The sequence below is a fragment of the Ambystoma mexicanum genome, chromosome 4p (assembly GCF_040938575.1).
Source record: "Ambystoma mexicanum isolate Mex_15411 chromosome 4p, UKY_AmexF1_1, whole genome shotgun sequence".
Taxonomy (NCBI): Eukaryota; Metazoa; Chordata; class Amphibia; order Caudata; family Ambystomatidae; genus Ambystoma; species Ambystoma mexicanum.
The window spans coordinates 23,822,303-23,848,098 of record NC_090927.1 but is presented as its reverse complement, the minus strand read 5'-3'; positions in this window follow the sequence as shown (position 1 = coordinate 23,848,098).

The window sequence follows — 25,796 nt, the reverse complement described above, 5'->3', positions numbered from 1 at the left end:
CGTGTCTTCCTCGGGATGTGCGCCAAACCCGTGCATGGCGCACACGTCACTGCAACATCCCGAAAGACGTGCGCGACTCGCACAGTGAAAGCACACAACCTCTGCGCATACACTAGAAAGTGGGCGGAACACAGGGCGTAACGCGCGGAATGGGGAACAACGTGTGAAAAGAAGTGCGTAACTGGGGATGTACTGCAGGGAAGCAGACGGAACGCCCACACGCACCCGAACCACACGTATTCATGGAATCGAATAGGGCAAAGCCACGCACAGCGAAAGACACGCACAAGCCCAAACACGTCCGCCACACGAAGGCAGGCGGTAGAGTCCCTGCGCATTACAAAAGTGGCAACATACAGCAATAGTGCCTGTGCGAGCGGGGCACGTGTATTTCGGGGTTGCGCGGGAAGTTACACACGCGATTGAGCGGGGTATGTGTATTCCGGGGGTGCGCGTGAACTTTCTCACGCGATCGGGCTTGGGGGAGCGGGCTACGTGTATTTCAGGGGTTCGCGTGAACTTTTTCACGCGATCGGGCCTGGGGGAGCGGGCTACGTGTATTTCAGGGGTTCGTGTGAAGTTTCTCACGCGATCGGGCCTGGGGGAGCGGGCTACGTGTATTTCGGGGGTTCGCGTGAAGTTTCTCACGCGATCGGGCCTGGGGGAGCGGGCTACGTGTATTTCGGGGGTTCGCGTGAACTTTTTCACGCGATCGGGCCTGGGGGAGCGGGCTACGTGTATTTCGGGGGTTCGCGTGAAGTTTCTCACGCGATCGGGCCTTGGGGAGCGGGCTACGTGTATTGTGGGGGTTCGCGTGAAGTTTCTCACGCGATCGGGCCTGGGGGAGCGGGCTATGTGTATTTCGGGGGTTCGCGTGAAGTTTCTCACGCGATCGCGCCTGGGGGAGCGGGCTACGTGTATTTCGGGGGTTCGCGTGAAGTTTCTCACGCGATCGGGCCTGGGGGAGCGGGCTACGTGTATTCCGGGGGTGCGCGTGAACTTTCTCACGCGATCGGGCCTGGGGGAGCGGGCTACGTGTATTTCAGGGGTTCGCGTGAACTTTTTCACGCGATCGGGCCTGGGGGAGCGGGCTACGTGTATTTCAGGGGTTCGCGTGAAGTTTCTCACGCGATCGGGCCTGGGGGAGCGGGCTACGTGTATTTCAGGGGTTCGCGTGAACTTTTTCACGCGATCGGGCCTGGGGGAGCGGGCTACGTGTATTTCAGGGGTTCGCGTGAAGTTTCTCACGCGATCGGGCCTGGGGGAGCGGGCTACGTGTATTTCAGGGGTTCGCGTGAAGATTCTCACGCGATCGGGCCTGGGGGAGCGGGCTACGTGTATTTCAGGGGTTCGCGTGAACTTTTTCACGCGATCGGGCCTGGGGGAGCGGGCTACGTGTAATTCAGGGGTTCGCGTGAAGTTTCTGACGCGATCGGGCCTGGGGGAGCGGGCTACGTGTATTTCAGGGGTTCGTGTGAAGATTCTCACGCGATCGGGCCTGGGGGAGCGGGCTACGTGTATTTCAGGGGTTCGCGTGAAGTTTCTGACGCGATCGGGCCTGGGGGAGCGGGTTACGTGTATTTCAGGGGTTCGCGTGAAGTTTCCACGCGATCGGGCCTGGGGGAGCGGGCTACGTGTATTTCAGGGGTTTGCGTGAACTTTTTCACGCGATCAGGCCTGGGGGAGCGGGCTACGTGTATTTCAGGGGTTCCGGGCCTTGGGGAGCGGGGTACCACTCACCGTCTGCCTTGCGTGTAGAAGAACGCGTAGCCAACACCCGCTGTGAAGTAATAGCGTGTGAACCCCAACGGATGGAAAACACACGGACCGCACGAAAAGCACGTACAGAACATAAAGGCACGCGGGATCTCCAAGCCCTGCCAGGGCAATGCCCGTGCGCAAAACGTCACAGACGCGCTTACGCTGTAAGGGCCTTTGGTCCAATGAAATCGCGTACGCATGCTGATGCGCTTACGCGCTAAGGGCCTTTCCTCGATTTTCACGCTGACGTGCAGGATTTTTACGTGCCAAATCACTCCGTATCAAGCTGGCCACGCGAAAACACACGGAAGACCACGCTCCTGCCCAGAAGGCCGAATTACTGCCCCCCAGTGCCCCGAGCAGCCTCCCACGTGCCATCTGCTGCTGCCTGCCTGCCTGCCTGCCTGCCTGCTGCCACCGTGCCCTGCCATTTGGTGCCTGCACATCAGCCATCTGCAGGTGTCCAGTTGCTGTGTCCACCCCTGCTGGAACAGAAGACTCCCGACTCGGATAACATCGCTCCACAGCCCAGCCCCAGGACCCAGTTGCCCACCCACTCCTGCCCCTGGGGTTGCCATGTCGGGCACATCAACATCTGGCACCAGTGGCAACCCCCGGCCAGAGGGGCAGAGGGGCACCAGCTTCACTGCCACCGAAGTTGGTGTCCTGGTGGAGCAAGTCCTGGGGCAGTATGATGCCCTCTTCGGATCGTCCCGCGCCAACAGGGAAGGACGGGAGAGGATCTGGGCCGACTGTGTGGTTGCCATCAACACGGAGGGGGTGGCAACCTGCACCATCCAGAAGGTCAAGAAGCGCTGGGAGGACTTGAGGTCCAGGACCCTCATGAAGGCCCGGCACCTCGTGGAGGCGGGCCGGGGCCGCATGAGTTCCATCCAGTTGAGGGTCCTGGAACGCGCACACCCAGCGCTCCACGCCCATGTCCTTGAGAGGGAGACCCGTCTGGAGTTGAGCGGTAAGTGGCCAAGCATTGCTGTGTGAGACAGGGCATGTTGCAGCGTGCTGGTTATCTGATACTTGCCTGCATGTGTGACATAGGCCATGTACGCATGTATGTGTGCAGGGACATCATGGGAATGCATGTGCGACCTGTAATGTGTGAACCACACGGTTGTTGCATGTGTTTGAATGCGACATGGGGAGCCCTGTGCAGATTGCACACATGAGAGCATGGCAGTCTCTGTTCCTGGACATGGGTGGGGGCGAGGGATGAGTGCTGATGCCAGATACATATGTGGTATCCATGTCTGTGTGCCTGACCTGCATGTCTGTGACTTGTGAGTGCCATGGATGCATGACACATGTCTGTGACAATGTACAGATTCACTGATGCAGCCTAGTCATCCTTGTATGCACTGTGATTGGGGTGTACGGGGCCAGATGGATGTGACTGAGGTGAAGTGTGTGCATGTGATAGGCATGACCCATGATGCATGTGAGTCCCATTACATTGTATGATTCGAGAGTCCATTGGACATGCATTGAAATGTCCATGGCACGCACCATGACTGTCACTGTGTGTGTTTTGCCTGGACTGACACATGTGTTGTGGTGTGACATGATGGAAGTGTACTTTGACAATGGCACTCATCTGCTATTGCTTCCTGTCTAGGGGACCATTGTACAGTACCCTGATGCTTGTGTTCTATGTCTCCCTCTACGCAGCGGCTAGTGAAGGAGAGGGCGGAGACAGCGCTGTGGAGCAAGGCGGCGGGGATGCCTCCACGGCTGCAGCGGAAGGGGTGGGTGAGCCCCCACAGGGGCCTGCTACGGCGGTAGACGGCGAGGAGCCATCCAGGTTGGTGGTTTCCACAGAGGAGGAGGAGGCCGCCACTGAGGCGCACATGGGGCCTGGTGGGGACATCCCTGCTGGTGCAAGTGGTGCAGTCCAGGGGCAGGAGGCAGCACAGGTCACCGTGGAGGGGCCTGTGCATGTCGCTGTCCCTGAACCTGTGGGTGCACCACCTTGCACCAGCAGGGATGCACCGTCCCAGGCCCGTCCGCAGGTAGAGGGGATGTCCATGTCATCTGTCTCCCCTCCACCTGCGGACGAGGGGACCCCTGGCCGTGTGGAGAAGGTCCTGATTGGGGTCGCGATGTGCACTGCTGTGATTCGTGATGCCGTGCGTGCTTCCCAGGAGGAGCATGCACGTCATCACGAAGAGCACCGTGCCGACGTGGCCCAATTGAGATCGGCCATGTTCGGGGGTTTCCTGCATGTGTCGGCCAATCTGGCGGCCCTCTCCTCCTCTGTGGAGACTATACGCCAGTCGTTCTCCTTGCCGTCTTCCGGCCCAGATGCCACCAGGGCCCCCTGTGGACCTGCCCTGACCAATGCAGCCAGCTCGGTGGGGATCCCATCCCTGCCACAGTCGGGAGTCAGAGGTCCAGCAGGGGTGGACAACACAGCAACTGGACCCCAGCAGATGGAGGATGTGACGGCATCATCGGGCAGGGCACGTGCACGACGGCGTCGGTGGTTTCCATCATCCTGGATGCCGTCGTGCTGGCAGAGGCAGGGGCGTCGGAGGCAGCAGCAGGCTCGACGTGGGAGGCATCATGGCTCGGGGCCATCAAGATCAGAGGGGCAGGCATCGGCCGGAGGGCAGGAGAAGCCTGGGATGGTAGTGTCTTCCGTGTGGGAGCAGTTGGTCCAGCGGATAGGTGCGGAGCGGCAGCGGGCGGAAGAGGAGCGGCTCACCATGGTCAGGGCGGAGTTCTCCATGCGTCGGGCGTTGAGGCGGGCTGAGTGCCTCGAGGAAGCTCGCAGGGAGTTTGAACATGGGGTTATCCCTGCGAGACCTCGGGCCAGGACAGAGTCCCGCCTCCAGGACATCGACATGGAGTTCGATGATGCCCTGGCCGGCAACATCACAGAGTGAGCCGCAGGACTTGCCCGCTGCCATTGTATATAGTTATATAGTTAGTGGTAGGTTTCCTTTAAATTATTTTTTTTTTATTTGGTTGCGATTGGACAATGCGCCACTTTTTTGTATATAGTTCAGTTTTTAGTTAGTTGACATAGTTAGGTTTCATTTGGTTGGGCTCATGGACCCGGGATTGTCTTGTAAATAGTTCTTCTATGGATTTTTTGATTTTTTGGATTTTTTTCATGGACATTCATCTTCTTTTTGTTGTTTTGCTTTGTGGTTTTTCTAATTTCATTTCCATTCAAGTTGATTTTCAATACATTTTTATTTTCATCCTTCAATGTGTCGTATCATCTCATTACTTTCATGCATGTCATGTTGGGTGTTTTAACATTCACTTGCAGCCATTGTGTGTGACAGACATGTGTTCATTTGCATTATTTACATTGGGTGTGTAACATGTAATTGCCTTTGATATGTGGGTGGATGTGATAGTTGGTTGGGCCTTTTGGCAGGGGAGGATGGCCATTACGGACATGATTGGGGATTGTTGGGACCCAGGTGCAGGGGGGCATGGATGGGACATGGGCGAGGGCCTGGTGGAGGGTGCCCCGCAATGCTGGGGGGTGGGGGTGGTGGGGGACATGAGTTGGAAATGGGTGGGGGCCTGCTGGTAGGTGCCCCACAGTGCTGTGGGGTGGGGGTGGTGGGGGACATGAGTTGGACATAGGTGGGGGCCTGCTGGCAGGTGCCCTACAGTGCTGGGGGGTGGAGGTGGTGGGGGACATGAGTTGGACATGGGTGGGGGCCTACTGGCAGGTGCCCTACAGTGCTGGGGGTGGTGGGGGACATGAGTTGGACATGGGTGGGGGCCTGCTGGCAGGTGCCCCACAGTGCTGGGGGGTGGGGGTGGTGGGGGACATGAGTTGGACATGGGTGGGGGCCTGCTGGCAGGTGCCCCACAGTGCTGGGGGGTGGGGGTGGTGGGGGACATGAGTTGGACATGGGTGGGGGCCTGCTGGCAGGTGCCCCACAGTGCTGGGGGGTGGGGGTGGTGGGGGACATGAGTTGGTGTTCATTAGTTCAAGGAGACATGTGCCTTTGCTGGGGGGCATGCCCATGTTGGGTGGGCTGCCTGCGGGACATGACCAGGGATGCAGGGTAGTCCCCTGTGGTGTGGGCTGCCTGCAGGGGCCGTGGAGGGTGTACAGGGAACACCTGGGAGGACCCACACTGTCAAATCACATGTAGGACTCCCTGGCACCCCTGAAATACACGTACCCTGCTGAAATCGCGTGTAAAACTTCCCGCGCACCCCTGAAATACACGCGCCCAGGCTATTTGCGTGTGGAACTTCCCGCGCACCCCTGAAATACACGCGCCCAGGCTATTCGCGTGTGGAACTTCCCGCGCACCCCTGAAATACACGCGCCCAGGCTATTCGCGTGTGGAAATTCCCGCGCACCCCTGAAATACACGCGCCCAGGCTATTCGCGTGTGGAACTTCCCGCGCACCCCTGAAATACACGCGCCCAGGCTATTCGCGTGTGGAACTTCCCGCGCACCCCTGAAATACACGCGCCCAGGCTATTCGCGTGTGGAACTTCCCGCGCACCCCTGAAATACACGCGCCCAGGCTATTCGCGTGTGGAACTTCCCGCGCACCCCTGAAATACACGCGCCCAGGCTATTCGCGTGTGTAACTTCCCGCGCACCCCTGAAATACACGCGCCCAGGCTATTCGCGTGTGGAACTTCCCGCGCACCCCTGAAATACACGCGCCCAGGCTATTCGCGTGTGGAACTTCCCGCGCACCCCTGAAATACACGCGCCCAGGCCAATCGCGTGTGGAACTTCCCGCGCACCCCTGAAATACACGCGCCCAGGCCATTCACGTGTGGAACTTCACGCGCACCCCGAAATACACGTACCGTGCTGGAATCGCGTGTGTAACTGCCCCTGCACCCTGAAATACACGTACTCTGCTGATATCGCGTGTGGAACTTCACACGCACCCCGAAATACACGTACCCTGATGGAATCGCGTGTGTAACTTCCCGCGCTCCCCTGAAATACGCGTACCCTGCTCGCACGGGGCCAATCGCATGAGGTACTTCCCGCGCACCCCAGTGATACACGTAGCCCGCTTGCTGTGCTGGTACAGGGTTAGCGCAGCCCTTTGCGCTGGATTGGGTATGTTGATAGCTTTTCCCTGCGCGGGAGGCGTTCTTGGGGGCGTAACTGGCGCTGCTGCAGGGTCGCTGCGCCACTGTGCGCCACGGCTGGTTTTGGTGGCTGGAATCCATGAATACGCTGTGCGCGGAAATGGGTTTTGGCGCACGCGGCTGGCGCAGGGATTCACACGCGCACACTGTGCGCCAGCCGCGTGCGCCACTTGTGCGCTTAATTCTATGAATTACCCCCTAAAAGTTTCCCATAGATCATAGTTGAAATGTTTGTCTCTATGGATGTGATATGCTGCGGTGGTTGTTGCCAGGGCATAGAGTCTTGGGTGCATGGCCATTTGGCCATGCACCCAAGATTGTATGCCCTGGCATCAACCACCGCAGCATATCACATTCATATTTGCTTATAACTTTGGGTGAAAAACAAATGTATAAGGAACAAAGGTATTAGATACTATGGATGTGATATGCTGCTATGGTTGTCCTTATTATTGTATACTTACTGTTTGGTGTAGTAATGGGAGTCCATGTTTTTCTTCTTCATTTCTGTGATAAAAGAAAATAGCATGTTAGTATTAGTATTTTGTAATGACTTATTACATTGTATAAGCAATATACTTTTATTTTTTTTCGACCCTCATATTTAGTAGAGTACAAATCAGAGTACTGTGCAATTTGCTCAGTTTCTGTATTTGTTGCTAAAATCATTGTGTATGTGGGAGAAAAAAAAATCCATGTTGGATTAAAAAAAAAACCTTTTTCTGTTATGCTACAGTTTATTTGTTTGTTTGTTTTCAGTGTTCACTTGTTGTTTCTGGCTAATGCTTTATACTTTGCTTTGTTGTATTTTTTTTGGAGCAGTAACAGATTCTTCATTTGTTTTGATATTATAAAATTTTGGAGCAGTTAGATACCAATTGGCATATTCTAACTGTCTATTTTTTTAATATATTTTAGTGGTTTTGATTTACCTATTTGGATATTGTTAAATTTTGGGATAGTTAGATACCAATTGGCGTATTCTAACTGTGTATTTTTTGGCCTAATTTAGTGGTATTCATTTATCTGATTAGTTGTTGAAGAATCTTTGAGCTGTTAGATAGCTTTTGGAGTATTCTAACAGTTTATATTATTTTAACACACATTTATAATTTTGGGACAGTTAGATACCAATTGGCGTATTCTAACTGTGTATTTTTTGGTCTAATTTAGTGGTATTCATTTATCTGATTAGTTGTTGTAGAATCTTTGAGCAGTTAGATAGCTTTTGGAGTATTCTAACAGTTTATATTTTTGTAACACAAATTTACTTAACGGTTTAAATACAGTTTATTTATCAAATTTTGGTTTTAAGAACATCAAATAAGCGTTTGTAAGATTTGCTGGTAATCTCTGCTTTAGAGTAATGGTACTATCATTACATTCAAACCATCCACATTTCTTTTTTATGTATGCAGTGCAGTGCCCTGAATTGGTTGTGGCTCCTGCGTGGTAGATTATACCTATTGTTGTGAAGGTTTTCTTACCAAGTGATATTTGACCATGTGTGAATCCAGTCAGCTTGCAGTTGTTTTTGGTACCATCTGCATTGTAACGTAGAAGCATTAGTATTACGTATTTACTATGTGTTTGTATTACTAACGTGGAGCGATTATCTGAATTGCAGGTAGAGCATAATCTACCATGGTTTGCATTTTGTACAAGTTGCTGAAATGGAATGGATTCACAATTTGGTATTGATATATATATGAAGCGTTCATTGGGAATTTCTTCTTGTGTCACATTGTTGCAGAGAGTGCATGTATTTTTCCACATGTATGAAATCTGAAAGATTTCATTTATAGGTATGTTTTTGTTTTCCAGTACTTGTAGTAAATACATTAGAAATTCTTGTGGATCTTCCTGTGAGTTTATAGTGAATTTCACCATTCCAGCACAGTAGTCCAATTGTCATCTTATTCCAAAAACACTATGGGGCCGATTCATGGAACAAACGTGCGCCGAAAATCTTCGCGCAAGCAGGCGCAAGCAGGCGCAAGCAGGCGCAAGCGGAAAAAAACAGGCGCACGCGCACGCGTGCGATTCATGGAAGTCCCTGCGCGTGTTTACCTCGGGATGTGCGCCAAACCCGTGCATGGCGCACACGTCACTGCAACATCCCGAAAGACGTGCGTGACGCGCACAGTGAAAGCGCACAACCTCGGCGCATACACTAGAAAGTGGGCGGAACACGGGGCGTAACGCCCGGAATGGGGAACAACTCGCGAAAACAAGGGCGTAACTGGGGATGTACTGCAGGGAAGCAGACGGAACGCCCACACGCACCCGAACCACACGTATTCATGGAATCGAATAGGGCAAAGCCACGCACAGTGAAAGACACGCACAAGCCGAAACACGTCCGCCACTCGAAGGAAGGCGGTAGCGTCCCTGCGCATTACAAAAGTGGCAACATACAGCAATTGGGCCTGTGCGAGCGGGGCACGTGTATATCGGGGGTCCGCATGAAGTTTTTCACGCGATCGGGCCTGGGGGAGCGGGCTACGTGTATTTCAGGGGTTCGCGTGAAGTTTTTCACGCGATCGGGCCTGGGGGAGCGGGCTACGTGTATATCAGGGGTTAGCGTGAACTTTTTCACGTGATCGGGCCTGGGGGAGCGGGCTACGTGTATTTCAGGGGTTCGCGTGAAGTTTCTCACGCGATCGGGCCTGGGGGAGCGGGGCACGTGTATATTGGGGGTTCGCGTGAAGTTTTTCACGCGATCGGGCCTGGGGGAGCAGGCTACGTGTATTTCAGGGGTTCGCGTGAAGTTTTTCACGCGATCGGGCCTGGGGGAGCGGGCTACGTGTATTTCAGGAGTTCGCATGAAGTTTCTCATGCGATCGGGCCTGGGGGAGCGGGCTACGTGTATTTCAGGGGTTCGCGTGAAGTTTTTCACGCGATCGGGCCTGGGGGAGCGGGCTATGTGTATATCAGGGGTTCGCGTGAACTTTTCCACGCGATCGGGCCTGGAGGAGCGGGCGACGTGTATTTCAGGGGTTCGCGTGAACTTTTACACGCGATCGGGCCTGGGGGAGCGGGCTATGTGTATTTCAGGGGTTTGCGTGAAGTTTCTCACGCGATTGGGCCTGGGGGAGCGGGGTACCACTCACCGTCTGCCTTGCGTGGAGAAGAACGCGTAGCCAACACCCGCTGTGAAGTAATAGCGTGTGAACCCCAACGGATGGAAAACACACGCACCGCACGAAAAGCACGTACAGAACATAAAGGCACGCGGGATCTCCAAGACCTGCCAGGGCAACGCCCGTGCGCAAAACGTCACAGACGCGCTTACGCTGTAAGGGCCTTTGGTCCAATGAAATCGCGTACGCGTGCTGACGCACTTACGCGCTAAGGGCCTTTCCTCGAATTTCACGCTGACGTGCAGGATTTTCACGTGCCAAATCACTCCGTATCAAGCTGGCCACGCGAAAACACACGGAAGCCCACGTTCCTGCCCCGAGCAGCCTCCCACGTGCCATCTGCTGCTGCCTGCCTGCCTGCTGCCACCGTGCCCTGCCATTTGGTGCCTGCACATCAGCCATCTGCAGGTGTCCAGTTGCTGTGTCCACCCCTGCTGGAACAGAAGACTCCCGACTCGGATAACATCGCTCCACAGCCCAGCCCCAGGACCCAGTTGCCCACCCACTCCTGCCCCTGGGGTTGCCATGTCGGGCACATCAACATCTGGCACAAGTGGCAACCCCCGGCCAGAGGGGCAGAGGGGCACCAGCTTCACTGCCACCGAAGTTGGTGTCCTGGTGGAGCAAGTCCTGGGGCAGTATGATGCCCTCTTCGGATCGTCCGGCCCCAACAAGGAAGGACGGGAGAGGATCTGGGCCGACTGTGTGGTTGCCATCAACACGGAGGGGGTGGCAACCCGCACCATCCAGAAGGTCAAGAAGCGCTGGGAAGACTTGAGGTCCAGGACCCTCATAAAGGCCCGGCGCCTCGTGGAGGGGGGCCGGGGCCGCATGAGTTCCATCCAGATGAGGGTCCTGGAACGCGTACACCCAGCGCTCCACGCCCAGGTCCTTGAGAGGGAGACCCATCTGGAGTTGAGCGGTAAGTGGCCAAGCATTGCTGTGTGAGACAGGGCATGTTGCAGTGTGCTGGTTGTCTGATACTTGCCTGTATGAGTGACATAGGCCATGTACGCATGTATGTGTGCAGGGACATCATGGTAATGCATGTGCGATCAGCAATGTGTGAACCGCACGGTCGTTGCATGTGTTTAAATGCGACATGGGGAGCCCTATGCAGATTGTACACATGAGAGCATGGCAGTCTCTGTTCCTGGACATGGGTGGGGGTGAGGGATGGGTGCTGATGCCAGGTACATATATATCGTATCCATGTCTGTGTGCCTGACCTGCGTGTCTGTGAATGCCATGGATGCATGACACATGTCTGTGACAATGTACAGATTCACTGATGCAGCCTAGTCATCCTTGTATCCACTGTGATTGGGGTGTACGGGGCCAGATGGATGTGACTGAGGTGAAGTGTGTGCATGTGATAGGCATGACCCATGATGCATGTGAGTACCATTACATTGTATGTTTCGAGACTCCATTGGACATGTATGGAAATGTCCATGGCATGCACCATGACTGTCGCTGTGTGTGTTTTGCCTGGACTGACACATGTGTTGTGGAGGGACATGATGGAAGTGTACTTTGACAGTGGCACTCATCTGCTATTGCTTCCTGTCTAGGGGACCATTGTACAGTACCCTGATGCTTGTGTTCTATGTCTCCCTCTACGCAGCGGCTAGTGAAGAAGAGGGCGGAGACGGCGCTGTGGAGCAAGGCGGTGGGGATGCCCCCACGGCTGCAGCGGAAGGGGTGGGTGAGCCCCCACAGGGGCCTGCTGTGGCGAAAGACGTTGAGGAGCCATCCAGGTTGGTGGTTTCCACAGAGGAGGAGGAGGCCGCCACTGAGGCACACATGGGGCCTGGTGGGGGCATCCCTGCTGGGGCAGGGGGCAGGAGGCAGCACAGGTCACCGTGGAGGGGCCTGTGCATGTCGCTGTCCCTGACCCTGTGGGTGCACCACCATGCACCAGCAGGGATGCCCCGTCCCAGGCCCGTCCGCGGGTAGAGGGGATGTCCATGTCATCTGACTCCCCTCCACCTGCGGACGAGGGGACCCCTGGCCGTATGGAGAAGGTCCTGATTGGGGGCGCGATGCGCACGGCTGTGATTCGTGATGCCGTGTGTGCTTCCCAGGAGGAGCACGCACATCATCACGAAGAGCACCGTGCCGACGTGGCCCAATTGGGATCGTCCATGTTGGGGGGTTTCCTGCATGTGTCGGCCAATCTGGCTGCCCTCTCCTCCTCTGTGGAGACTATATGCCAGTCGTTCTCCTTGCCGTCTTCCGGCCCAGATGCCACCAGGGCCCCCTGTGGACCTGCCCTGACCAATGCAGCCAGCTCGGTGGGGATCCCATCCCTGCCACAGTCGGGAGTCAGAGGTCCAGCAGGGGTGGACACACCAGCAACTGGACCCCAGCAGATGGAGGATGTGACGGCATCATCGGGCAGGGCACGTGCACGACGGCGTCGGTGGTTTCCATCCGCCTGGATGCCGTCGTGCTGGCACAGGCAGTTGCGTCGGAGGCAGCAGGCTCAACGTGGGAGGCATCATGGCTCGGGGCCATCAACATCAGGGGTGCAGGCATCGGCCGGAGGGCAGGAGAACCCTGGAATGGGAGTGGCTTCCGTGTGGGAGCGTTTGTGCCAGCAGATAGGTGCGGAGCGGCAGCGGGCAGAGGAGGAACGGCTCACAATGGTCAGGGCGGAGGACTCCATACGGAGGGCGCTGAGGCGGGCTGAGTGCCTCGAGGGTCTTCGCAGGGAGTTGGAGCTGGACACTGCATTATCCCTACGGGACCTCGGGGCCAGGGAACATGCCCGCCTCCAAGCCATTGAACGGGAGTTCGATGATGCCCTGGCCCATGACAACAACCAGTGAGCCGTCGGACTAGCCCGCTGCCTTAGTGGTAGGTTTCCTTTAAATTATTTGTTTTTTATTTGGTTGCGATTGGACAATGCACCACTTTTTTGTATATAGTTCAGTTTTTAGTTAGTTGACATAGTTAGGTTTCATTTGGTTGGGCTCATGGACCCGGGATTGTCTTGTAAATAGTTCTTCTATGGATTTTTTGATTTTTTTGATTTTTTTCATGGACATTCATCTTCTTTTTGTTGTTTTGCTTTGTGGTTTTTCTAATTTCATTTCCATTCTAGTTGATTTTCAATACATTTTTATTTTCATCCTTCAATGTGTCGTATCATCTCATTACTTTCATGCATGTCATGTTGGGTGTTTTAACATTCACTTGCAGCCATTGTGTGTGACAGACATGTGTTCATTTGCATTATTTACATTGGGTGTGTAACATGTAATTGCCTTTGATATGTGGGTGGATGTGATAGTTGGTTGAGCCTTTTGGCAGGGGAGGATGGCCATTACGGACATGATTGGGGATTGTTGGGACCCAGGTGCAGGGGGGCATGGATGGGACATGGGCGAGGGCCTGGTGGAGGGTGCCCCGCAATGCTGGGGGTGGGGGTGGTGGGGGACATGAGTTAGACATGGGTGGGGGCCTGCTGGCAGGTGCCCCACAGTGCTGGGGGGTGGGGGTGGTGGGGGACATGAGTTGGACATGGGTGGGGGCCTATTGGCAGGTGCCCCACAGTGCTGGGGTGGGGGTGCAAGGGGACATGAGTTGGACATGGGTGGGGGCCTGCTGGCAGGTGCCCCACAGTGCTGGGGGGTGGGGGTGCAAGGGGACATGAGTTGGACATGGGTGGGGGCCTGCTGGCAGGTGCCCCACAGTGCTGGGGGGTGGGGGTGCAAGGGGACATGAGTTGGACATGGGTGGGGGCCTGCTGGCAGGTGCCCCACAGTGCTGGGGGGTGGGGGTGCAAGGGGACATGAGTTGTACATGGGTGGGGGCCTGCTGGCAGGTGCCCACAGTGCTGGGGGGTGGGGGTGCAAGGGGACATGAGTTGGTGTTCATTAGTTCAAGGAGACATGTGCCTTTGCTGGGGGGCATGCCCATGTTGGGTGGGCTGCCTGCGGGACATGACCAGGGATGCAGGGTAGTCCCCTGTGGTGTGGGCTGCCTGCAGGGGCCGTGGAGGGTGTACAGGGAACACCTGGGAGGACCCACATTGTCAAATCACATGTAGGACTCCCCGGCTCCCCTGAAATACACGTACCCTGCTGAAATCGCGTGTAAAACTTTCCGCGCACCCCTGAAATACACGCGCCCAGGCCATTCGCGTGTGGAACTTCCCGCGCACCCCTGAAATACACGTACCCTGCTGAAATCGCGTGTAAAACTTTCCGCGCACCTCTGGTATACACGCACACGCTCCCCCAGGCCATTCGCGTGTGGAACTTCCCGCGCACCCCTGAAATACACGCACGCAAGCCAATCGCGTGTGGAACTTCCCGCGCAACCCTGGAATACACGCGCCCAGGCCAATCACGTGTGGAACTTCCCGTCGCACCCCTGAAATACACGCACCCAGGCCATTCGCGTCTGGAACATCCCGCGCTCCCCTGAAATACACGCGCCCAGGCCAATCGCGTGTGGAACTTCCCGCGCACCCCTGAAATACACGCGCCCAGGCCAATCGCGTGTGGAACTTCCCGCGCACCCCTGAAATACACGCGCCCAGGCCATTCGCGTGTGGAACTTCCCGCGCACCCCTGAAATACACGCGCCCAGGCCAATCGCATGTGGAATTTCCCGAGCACCCCTGAAATACATGCGCCCAGGAGAATCGCGTGTGGAACGTCCCGCGCACCCCTGAAATACACGCGCCCAGGCCATTCGCGTTTGGAACTTCCCGCGCACTCCTGAAATACACGCGCCCAGGCTATTCGCGTGTGGAACTTCCCGCGCACCCCTGAAATACACGCGCCCAGGCCAATCGCGTGTGGAACTTCCCACGCACCCCTGAAATACACGCGCCCAGGCCAATCGCGTGTGGAACTTCCCGCGCACCCCTGAAATACACGCGCCCAGGCCAATCGCGTGTGGAACTTCCCGCGCACCCCTGAAATACACGCCCCCAGGCCATTCACGTGTGGAACTTCCCGCGCACCCCTGAAATACACGCACCCAGGCCAATCACGTGTGGAACTTCACGCGCCCCCCGAAATACACGTACCGTGCTGGAATCGCGTGTGTAACTTCCCATGCACCCTGAAATACACGTACCCTGCTGATATCGCGTGTGTAGCTTCCCCTGCACCCTGAAATACACGTACCCTGCTGATATTGCGTGTGGAACTTCACGCGCACCCTGAAATACACGTACCCTGATGGAATCGCGTGTGGAACTTCCCGCGCACCCCTGAAATACGCGTACCCTGCTCGCACGGGGCCAATCGCGTGAGGTACTTCCCGCGCACCCCAGTGATACATGTAGCCTGCTTGCTGTGCTGGTACAGGGTTAGCGCAGCCCTTTGCGCTGGATTGGGTATGTTGATGGCTTTTCCCTGCGCGGGAGGCGTTCTTGGGGGCGTAACTGGCGCTGCTGCAGGGTTGCTGCGCCACTGTGCGCCACGGCTGGTTTTGGTGGCTGGAATCCACGAATACGCTGTGCGTGGAAATGGATTTCAGCGCACGCGGCTGGCGCAGGAATTTGCACGCGCACACTGTGCGCCAGCCGCGTGCGCCACTTGTGCGCTGAATTCTATGAATTACCCCCTATATGTGTTGTCAGGATTGTTTGCTGCATTTCTGTGAAGTACTAACATTTGCAAACACAATGGGTCTGTACTGTGTGAGTAAATGTTGTCAACAATTGGTGGTAATTGAAATAGAATATTCATTGCTACATTTGCATAGCAACTTACACCAACTATATTTGAGAATTTAAATGGTCCAGGTAGTTATGTATCTAACTGCTTTTTTTGGAGTTTGTCTTCCTTCTTTAAAGAAGTACCTGGTTTACTTTCTCTAATTGATTCTTTTTTGTTTGTGGGACTTGATGAAGTATTAGTTTCTTTTACTCTCTTTGGAGGATTTGCAGTGACGTCCTGTTGCATTTCTGTTTGATTTAGTTTTCTTTTACAACGGTTTAGTTTTTGTGGAACAGAATATGTGTTTAGATGGGGAGTGTACAGTGAGCGAAGTCTATTATATTCTAAAATGCAAGGAATATCAGCGTTTACTTTACTTGCATCAAAGTTGATTAGAAATAGACCGTCAAGTGTACGTAAGCGTGATAGTGCTACGTAGCTCATGCCTTCTTTAAAGACTGTGTTACCAAAATCTATCATTGTCTAGAGTAAGACCTTGTGATTTATGAATCGTGACTGTGTATGCAAGAGTTAGAGAAAATTGTTCTCTGCGTACATACATATCTTTGAAGAGAAGGAATCTAGCTGTTGAGCGTCCTATCCGTTTTACTTCTGAAAGTTTGTCAAAGAGTATATTGACAAACTGAATTTTGTTGTCACGTGGGTATGTTTGAAAGCCAACAACTGTACCCAGTGCTCCATTAACTAGTCTTTGGTCCACGTCAAGGTTACGTTTAAGCATTACTCTGCAATTTAAGGATAGTTTTAACATCTTTTCTAAGCCTGCTGTGTTTGAGATTGATTTTTCTAAATTATTTAGTCTTGTTGTAGCTTGGTCACACATGGGTAGTGTCATACCATGTACATCTAGTTTGTCTGTGGTGCTAATTTCCATTATTGGTTGCATTTCTTTACTTAGCATGATTTCATTGAATTTGAAACAGCTTGCAAGAGTTGGCATTAAGGCCATACAATTGACATTTTTGTGGGCTAATTGTTCCATAACATCTGTAGCACATGCATTATCGCCATAAAGTGCATTAATGTGCCGGGTTTTCATTGTTGCTTCTGCTTCTTTAGAAAGTATACCAACTCTCAAACTTTTTAAAGTGTTGGCATAAGTTAGATCTGCAGATTGGCGCATGTTTTCTGTTAATTCTCTGTATTGGAAATGTTGCCAAAGGTTGACATTTCCAATGCTGCCAACAGTTTTACGGCAGAGTTTGTGCCCTAATGTTTTAAAAATAGGTTCACCTTTTACTGGTGTTAATTGAAGCAGATCTCCAAAAACAATAATGTGTTTTCCTGCAAAGAGCTCTTCATAGTCTGTTTTGACTACTTCTTGTAATCTGAGGTGAATCAAAGCTAACATCAGGTTGGAGACCATGCTCACTTCATCTATTAGTAGCATTTTCATTTGTTTCAATACTCTGCGTAATTCCATTGCAGCTTCTGCAGAAAGTTTGTAATAGTCTAATTTGTTCTGGTGTTCTACTGGTAATAGTAGTAATCGGTGTAATGTAACACCACCTATGTTGTAGGCAGCTAAACCTGTGGGGGCAGTGACAACAGCTGACAGTGTGTTGTTTGTCAATTGTTGAAGGAACTTACTAATCATTTTGATTAGGAATGTTTTGCCAGAACCAGCTTCACCACTGACGTACAGTAGTACAGGTTTATAATTATGGCAGGAACATTCTTTATTTCCATGTTTTACACCATGTGCAATTTGTTTTGTTACTTCTTGAAAAATGCTACTTTGGTCATTGTTTAGTTTTGATTGTAGTATAGTTAAGTCTTCCTTATCTTCATACTGACACATGGTGTTTTCTACTTCTATCATAGCTAATTCTGCCTCATTTGTTATTAGTGGTTCTCCCAGTGGTTCTTGGCTTCCTGTTACAGAAGGTTGACTACTGTCAGGAGTATCCTTATCTAGTTGGGCTTGGAGTTCTTCTTCATGTTGCTGTTCATTGTGCAACATTGTTTTGTACTGTGTAAAGTTTACATCAGTTATACTGCTTTCATTTGCTTTGAAAGCATCCTCATATGAGTCATAGTTATCTAGTAATTGTTCTTCTTTTCTCCATGGTTTGAAGAGTTGTAGCAGGGACATGTAATATACTTCTTTATGTTGAGGAGTCTTCAATGACAATTTGATATGATTAATTAAATTTGGTTTAGTGAGTTTAACTAAGCTGCCTTCACAGTCTGTCACTCTATATTTACCTTTTTTTCATCGGGTTTCATATTATTTTTGTATGTGTAGATTTGGGCTATTTGGTATAGACACATGTTTTCCAAAGTATTACTTCTATTTGGGTAGTATGTGTCTAATAAATTGTTTTTTAAAATGTCTTGGCTGCTGGGATCATGTTTGGCTATTGTTTCTATATCTTCATATGATTTTAGAACTCTTTTTCTAGATTTAGCTGGACAAAGACTTAGCCATACTATATTTTCAGATTTACCATACAATGAAGTACCAGTTAAACAATCAGCTGCTTCATAAGATCCACATTCTATATGGGTGAGCATTTTTATGCCCAAGCTGTATAATTTCTGAGATACTGTTTTATCTGATGACAGGTCATTCCAGAGGTCTTGGAGCTCTGTCTTTTCTGCTTTAGTTAAGTATGCTGTGACATATCGTGCAACTGCAGTAGAATTGTCTGCAATGTACTGCACATCTATGTTTGCATTCCATAAGTGGGCAATGATTGCATTATAATCATTGATATATTTTTCTTCTTCTTTTCTTTTTATGTAATATGTATGTTTAGGTGACTTTCCTTTAACAGTATGTCTAACTGAAGACATGAGGTTGTTTACTTGACCTGTATTTGTAACTGGTCTAGGGAAACCAAATCGGCATTTGGTGTAGTATTTGCCTTTGTTTTTGTATTTGCGACGACAATATTTTCCACATTTGTGTCTTTGAAATTGTAAAATTTGTGCACAAAGATCACTATTTGTGGCTTCTGATGGAATTTCACAAGTGACATATTTTTCAATAAACTGTAAAACAGTGGCATCACTGTCTTGACTAAATTTAGGAGCATCTTTAATCCATAAAAGCATGTGGATATGTGGTGCTCCTCTGGCTTGGTATTCTTTTCTCCAAAATAAGTGTTGCACTTCTCCAAGGGGGGAACAGTTTTATTACAAATAAAATGTAGCATAGCAATGAAGCGATGGTGAAAATATCTTGAAACATTAACAGGATCCAAAGAACAAAGTTCTCCAGGTGTTAGAATATCTATGTTTGTTTTGTTTTTATTTGATATGCGTAGGAAATCATGTAAATCTTCCCGTGCATATTCTGCACAAATTAATGTAACAAACCAAGTGGGTGGGCCAAGGTTTCTGATCATACAACGTACATCTCCATGACGTCGAAACCAGTACTCTTTAGTACCACGCATATTTGCTAATAGATTTGTAATATTTGATTGTAAAACCTCATCCTTTTGTTGCACTTTCTCTAATAATTGTGTAGCTGTCATATTTTGAAAGTGTGATCCTGATTTTAATATGTGTGCAACTCCGTAACATAAAGTTGCTAGTTCACTTTCAAAGAGTAGGTGGAATATGTATTCCACATTTTGTCTAAATCTGGGATCTTCAGAATACATCCGTAATGAGCGGTATTCTGAAGCTGATATTTGAATAGGTCTATCATCATACCTTCCTCCTTTGCCAGTTGGAAAGAGTAGAGGAAAAGCTTGTGCTTCTATACTTTTTTACCATATACTGATTGGCGATCCTTTTGTTTGATGCATTTGGTAAGTTTCCAGTACATCTTGTACGGTGTCATTACAGTGCAAAGGATGAATTGTATAATGGTCTAAAGTATTTGATATTGTAGCAGGATCTAGTAGCTCAAATTGACCAGCTTCTTGTGTTTCTTGAATTATTTCAGTTGTATCTTTCATGTTTTCTTCAATATTAATTTCTTTGTAATATTCATTATTCTCTTTAAGATATTGGAAGGCTTGTCTAACTTTATATAAATCTACCAGCTGTTGCCATATTTTTTTGTCTTTTGTAGGTACTCCATTTACTAATATAATTAAAGATTGCTGCATTGGACGTTGCACTCCTAGAGTATGCACATTTTCTTATAGATGTAATGGTAAATAAACTACTTTTCCACAAATGCCTTTTACCAATTCAGAGGGAGGTAATTTTGCTGTTTTTGGTTGAAGGCATATTATTGCTTGAAATGGGTGTACTGATTGAATTATGATGCTCTCATATAAATTAAGTTGCTGTAGAGGTTTTGGTACTGGGTATAATTCCAAATTATTTGTGATAGAACATGAAGGAGTTTGGTTGTTGTCAAGTTTTGTAGTGCAATAACTGCAAAGTATTAAGGGCTCAGTTATTTCATATTTGTTTTCTGCTAGAAGGTAGAGAGCTAATTCAAACCATTTAGAATCTTCATTGTCTTGTATTTTGTATGATAGGTCCACAGTTTTTGTGTTACTTTTATAAAAAAATTCTACGGCAACATACACATACATGGTTTGGTACTTCAGCTGATGTACTTTTAAATTTTAGCATTTCTTTTTTGTATGTGTTTAGCAAAAGGTTTCCATGTGTAGAATTGTTGCTTAATTGGTTTACAGCTATTTCATTCTGTAAATGGCTTTCACTTCCAAAATATTTTTTCTGGATATAGTGAATTTCTTCAAGTAGGTCTTTTGCTGTACCATGTAGAAGGATGTTATTTAACTTTGCTAGTGCTAAAGCAGGACTTTTAGCATAGTACAGTTTATAGACTAGATTTCTTATAGTTGAATGATGTGTTGATATCCTTTTGATATCATGGAAAGTGGTTTTACAAGTAGGTCCTGTAATGCAGGCCAATGAATGTCCTTGCAGTCCTGTGTACTTGCGCACTGGACAGGTATCTATATTTTGCAGTAATTTAATTTTGATTTTGTCTTTGCTTTTTACATATTTATTGAGGAATTGGTGTAAAGATTTGAAACATTGTTTGGGAATGTTACACATTGACGTGCATGGCCATTTGTAACTAGACGTTCTGATTCAGTTGAATGGAGGGGTCATTCTAAGTTTTCAGGGCATATTTTTGTAAGGAGTACTTCTTGTTCCATTATGGTATTATTCACTTTTTCATAACCTCGACCACTGCTATTTATGGCAATTGTATTAGTTTGCTTTTGTTTGTACGCTTCTTCATTAAACCTTTAAGTGCCAAGGACGAGGTATCTCATCCTTGACAGTGCACACGCAGTGCCAAGGACGAGATAGCTCGTCCTTTTCGGCACCTTGTTTTGAGCGATCCCTGCAAAGCAGGGATCGCTCAAAACTGTAATCCAACCCCCGGGCTATGTGAGGGGGAGGTCCCCCCTCACTGCCAGGGGGCTGGATTACCTTCAGTTTCACGTCGGTGTGCGTAATGCACGTCGGCGTGAAACTGAAAGTAAATTCCCTGCAGCAAGCATTTTCGGCTGCTGCGGGGAAGAGAGAAGGTAAGAGACCTTCTTTGTCCACCTCGATCTCCGGCTGTATTTCAAGCCGGAGATCGAGGTGGGTATCGTTGGAAAGGGGAGATTCTCCCCTTTCCAACGATACCCATTGTGTGGCATTGCTGCCCGCGGATCGGGCGCAGGGTGCGCGATCCGCGGGCAGCAATGCCACCGGATCAATACAGATCTGTTTGTGATGGTAAATCTGAAAATATAGTATGGCTAAGTCTTGGTCCAGCTAAATCTAGAAAAAGAGTTCTAAAATCATATGAAGATATAGAAACAATAGCCAAACATGATCCCAACAGCCAAGACATTTTAAAAAAACAATTTATTGGACACATACTACCCAAACAGAAGTAATACTTTGGAAAACATGTGTCTATTCCAAATAGCCCAAAACTACACATACAAAAATAATATGAAACCCAATGAAAAAAAGGTAAATATAGAGTGACAGACTGTGAAGGCAGCTAAGTTAAACTCACTAAACCAAATTTAATTAATCATATCAAATTGTCATTGAAGACTCCTCAACATAAAGAAGTATATTACATGTCCCTGCTACAACTCTTCAAACTATGGAGAAAAGAAGAACAATTACTAGATAACTATGACTCATATGATGATGCTTTCAAAGCAAATGAAAGCACTATAACTGATGTAAACTTTACACAGTACAAAACTATGTTTCACAATGAACAGCAACATGAAGAAGAACTCCAAGCCCAACTAGATAAGGATACTCCTGACAGTAGTCAACCTTCTGTAACAGGAAGCCAAGAACCACTGGGAGAACCACTAATAACAAATGAGGCAGAATTAGCTATGATAGAAGTAGAAAACGCCATGTGTCAGTATGAAGATAAGGAAGACTTAACTATACTACAATCAAAACTAAAGAATGAGCAAAGTAGCATTTTTCAAGAAGTAACAAAACAAATTGCACATGGTGTAAAACATGAAAATAAAGAATGTTCCTGCCATAATTATAAACCTATACTACTGTACGTCAGTGGTGAAGCTGGTTCTGGCAAAACATTCCTAATCAAAATCATTAGTAAGTTCCTTCAACAATTGACAAACAAGAAACTGTCACCTGTTGTCACTGCCCCCACAGGTTTAGCTGCCTACAACATAGGTGGTGTTACATTACACCGATTACTACTATTACCAGTAGAACACCAGAACAAATTAGACTATTACAAACTTTCTGCGGAAGCTGCAATGGAATTACGCAGAGTATTGAAACAAATGAAAATGCTACTAATAGATGAAGTGAGCATGGTCTCCAACCTGATGTTAGCTTTGATTCACCTCAGATTACAAGAAGTACTCAAAACAGACTATGAAGAGCTCTTTGCAGGAAAACACATTATTGTTTTTGGAGATCTGCTTCAATTAACACCAGTAAAAGGTGAACCTATTTTTAAAACATTAGGGCACAAACTCTGCCGTAAAACTGTTGGCAGCATTGGAAATGTCAACCTTTGGCAACATTTCCAATACAGAGAATTAACAGAAAACATGCGCCAATCTGCAGATCTAACTTATGCAAACATTTTTAAAAGTTTGAGAGTTGGTATACTTTCTAAAGAAGCAGAAGCAACAATGAAAACCCGGCACATTAATGCGCTTTATGGCGATAATGCATGTGCTACAGATGTTATGGAACAATTAGCCCACAAAAATTTCAATTGTATGGCCTTAATGCCAACTCTTGCAAGCTGTTTCAAATTCAATGAAATCATGCTAAGTAAAGAAATGCAACCAATAATGGAAATTAGCGCCACAGACAAACTAGATGTACATGGTATGACACTACCCATGTGTGACCAAGCCACAACAAGACTAAATAATTTAGAAAAATCAATCTCAAACACAGCAGGCTTAGAAAAGATGTTAAAATTATCCTTAAATTGCAGAGTAATGCTTAAACGTAACCTTGACGTGGACCAAGGACTAGTTAATGGAGCACTGGGTATAGTTGTTGGCTTTCAAACATACCCACGTGACAACAAAATTCAGTTTGTCAATATACTCTTTGACAAACTTTCAGAAGTAAAACGGATAGGACGCTCAACAGCTAGATTCCTTCTCTTCAAAGATATGTATGTACGCAGAGAACAATTTTCTCTAACTCTTGCATACGCAGTCACAATTCATAAATCACAAGGTCTTACCCTAGACAAAGCAATTATAGATATTGGTAACACAGTCTTTAAAGAAGGCATGAGCTACGTAGCACTATCACGCTTACGTACACTTGACGGTCTATTTCTAATCAACTTTGATGCAAGTAAAGTAAACGCTGATATTCCTTGCATTTTAGAATATAATAGACTTCGCTCACTATACACTCCCAATCTAAACACATATTCTGTTCCACAAAAACTAAAACGTTGTAAAAGAAAACTAAATCAAACAGAAATGCAACAGGACATCACTGCAAATCCTCCAAAGAGAGTAAAAGAAACTAATACTTCATCAAGTACCACAAACAAAAAAGAATCAATTAGAGAAAGTAAACCAGGTACTTCTTTAAAGAAAGAAGACAAACTCCAAAAAAAGCAGTTAGATACAGAACTACCTGGACCATTTAAATTCTCAAATATAGTTGGTGTAAGTTGCTATGCAAATGTAGCAATGAATATTCTATTTCAATTACCACCAATTGTTGACAACATTTACTCACACAGTACAGACCCATTGTGTTTGCAAATGTTAGTACTTCACAGAAATGCAGCAAACAATCCTGACAACACATATAGTGTTTTTGGAATAAGACGACAATTGGACTACTGTGCTGGAATGGTGAAATTCACTATAAACTCACAGGAAGATCCACAAGAATTTCTAATGTACTTACTACAAGTACTGGAAAACAAAAACATACCTATAAATGAAATCTTTCAGATTTCATACATGTGGAAACATACATGCACTCTCTGCAACAATGTGACACAAGCAGAAATCCCCAATGAACGATTCTTATATATATCAATACCAAATTGTGAATCCATTCCATTTCAGCAACTTGTACAAAATGCAAACCATGGTAGATTATGCTCTACCTGCAATTCAGATAATCGCTCCACGTTAGTAATACAAACACATAGTAAATACGTAATACTAATGCTTCTACGTTACAATGCAGATGGTACCAAAAACAACTGCAAGCTGACTGGATTCACACATGGTCAAATATCACTTGGTAAGAAAACCATCACAACAATAGGTATAATCTACCACGCAGGAGCCACAACCAATTCAGGGCACTACACTGCATACATAAAAAAGAAATGTGAATGGTTTGAATGTAATGATAGTATCATTACTCTAAAGCAGAGATTACCAGCAAATCTTACAAACGCTTATTTGATGTTCTTAAAACCAACATTTGATAAATAAACTGTATTTAAACCTTTTAGTAAATTTATGTTACACAAATATAAACTGTTAGAATACTCCAAAAGCTATCTAACTGCTCAAACATTCTACAACAACTAATCAGATAAATGAATACCACTAAATTAGACCAAAAAATACACAGTTAGAATACGCCAATTGGTATCTAACTGTCCCAAAATTATAAATTTGTGTTAAAATAATATAAACTGTTACAATACTCCAAAAGCTATCTAACAGCTCAAAGATTCTACAACAACTAATCAGATAAATGAATACCACTGAATTAGGCCAAAAAATACATTGTTAGAACACGCCAATTGGTATCTAACTGTCCCAAAATTTAACAATATCCAAATAGGTAAATCAAAACCACTAAAATATATTAAAAAAATAGACAGTTAGAATACGCCAATTGGTATCTAACTGCTCCAAAATTTTATAATATCAAAACAAATGAAGAATCTGTTACTGCTCTAAAAAAAATACAACAAAGCAAAGTATAAAGCATTAGCCAGAAACAACAAGTGAACACTGAAAACAAACAAACAAATAAACTGTAGCATAACAGAAAAAGGGTTTTTTTTAATCCAACATGGATTTTTTTTTTCTCCCACAGACCCAATGATTTTAGCAACAAATACAGAAACTGAGCAAATTGCACAGTACTCTGATTTGTACTCTACTAAATATGAGGGTCGAAAAAAAATAAAAGTATATTGCTTATACAATGTAATAAGTCATTACAAAATACTAATACTAACATGCTATTTTCTTTTATCACAGAAATGAAGAAGAAAAACATGGACTCCCATTACTAGACCAAACAGTAAGTATACAATAATAAGGACAACCATAGCAGCATATCACATCTATAGTATCTAATACCTTTGTCCCTTATACATTTGTTTTTCACCCAAAGTTATAAGCAAATATGAATGTGATATGCTGCGGTGGTTGTTGCCAGGGCATAGAGTCTTGGGTGCATGGCCAAATGGCCATGCACCCAAGACTCTATGCCCTGGCAACAACCACCGCAGCATATCACATCCATAGAGTCAAACATTTCAACTATGATCTATAGGAAACTTTTAATGTCCGCGAACAATGTCAGTGTTCTTAGAACACTTTGAACTTGCCAGCGAACAATACGGACACCGTTTTCAGGACACCCCCTACGAACATTTCA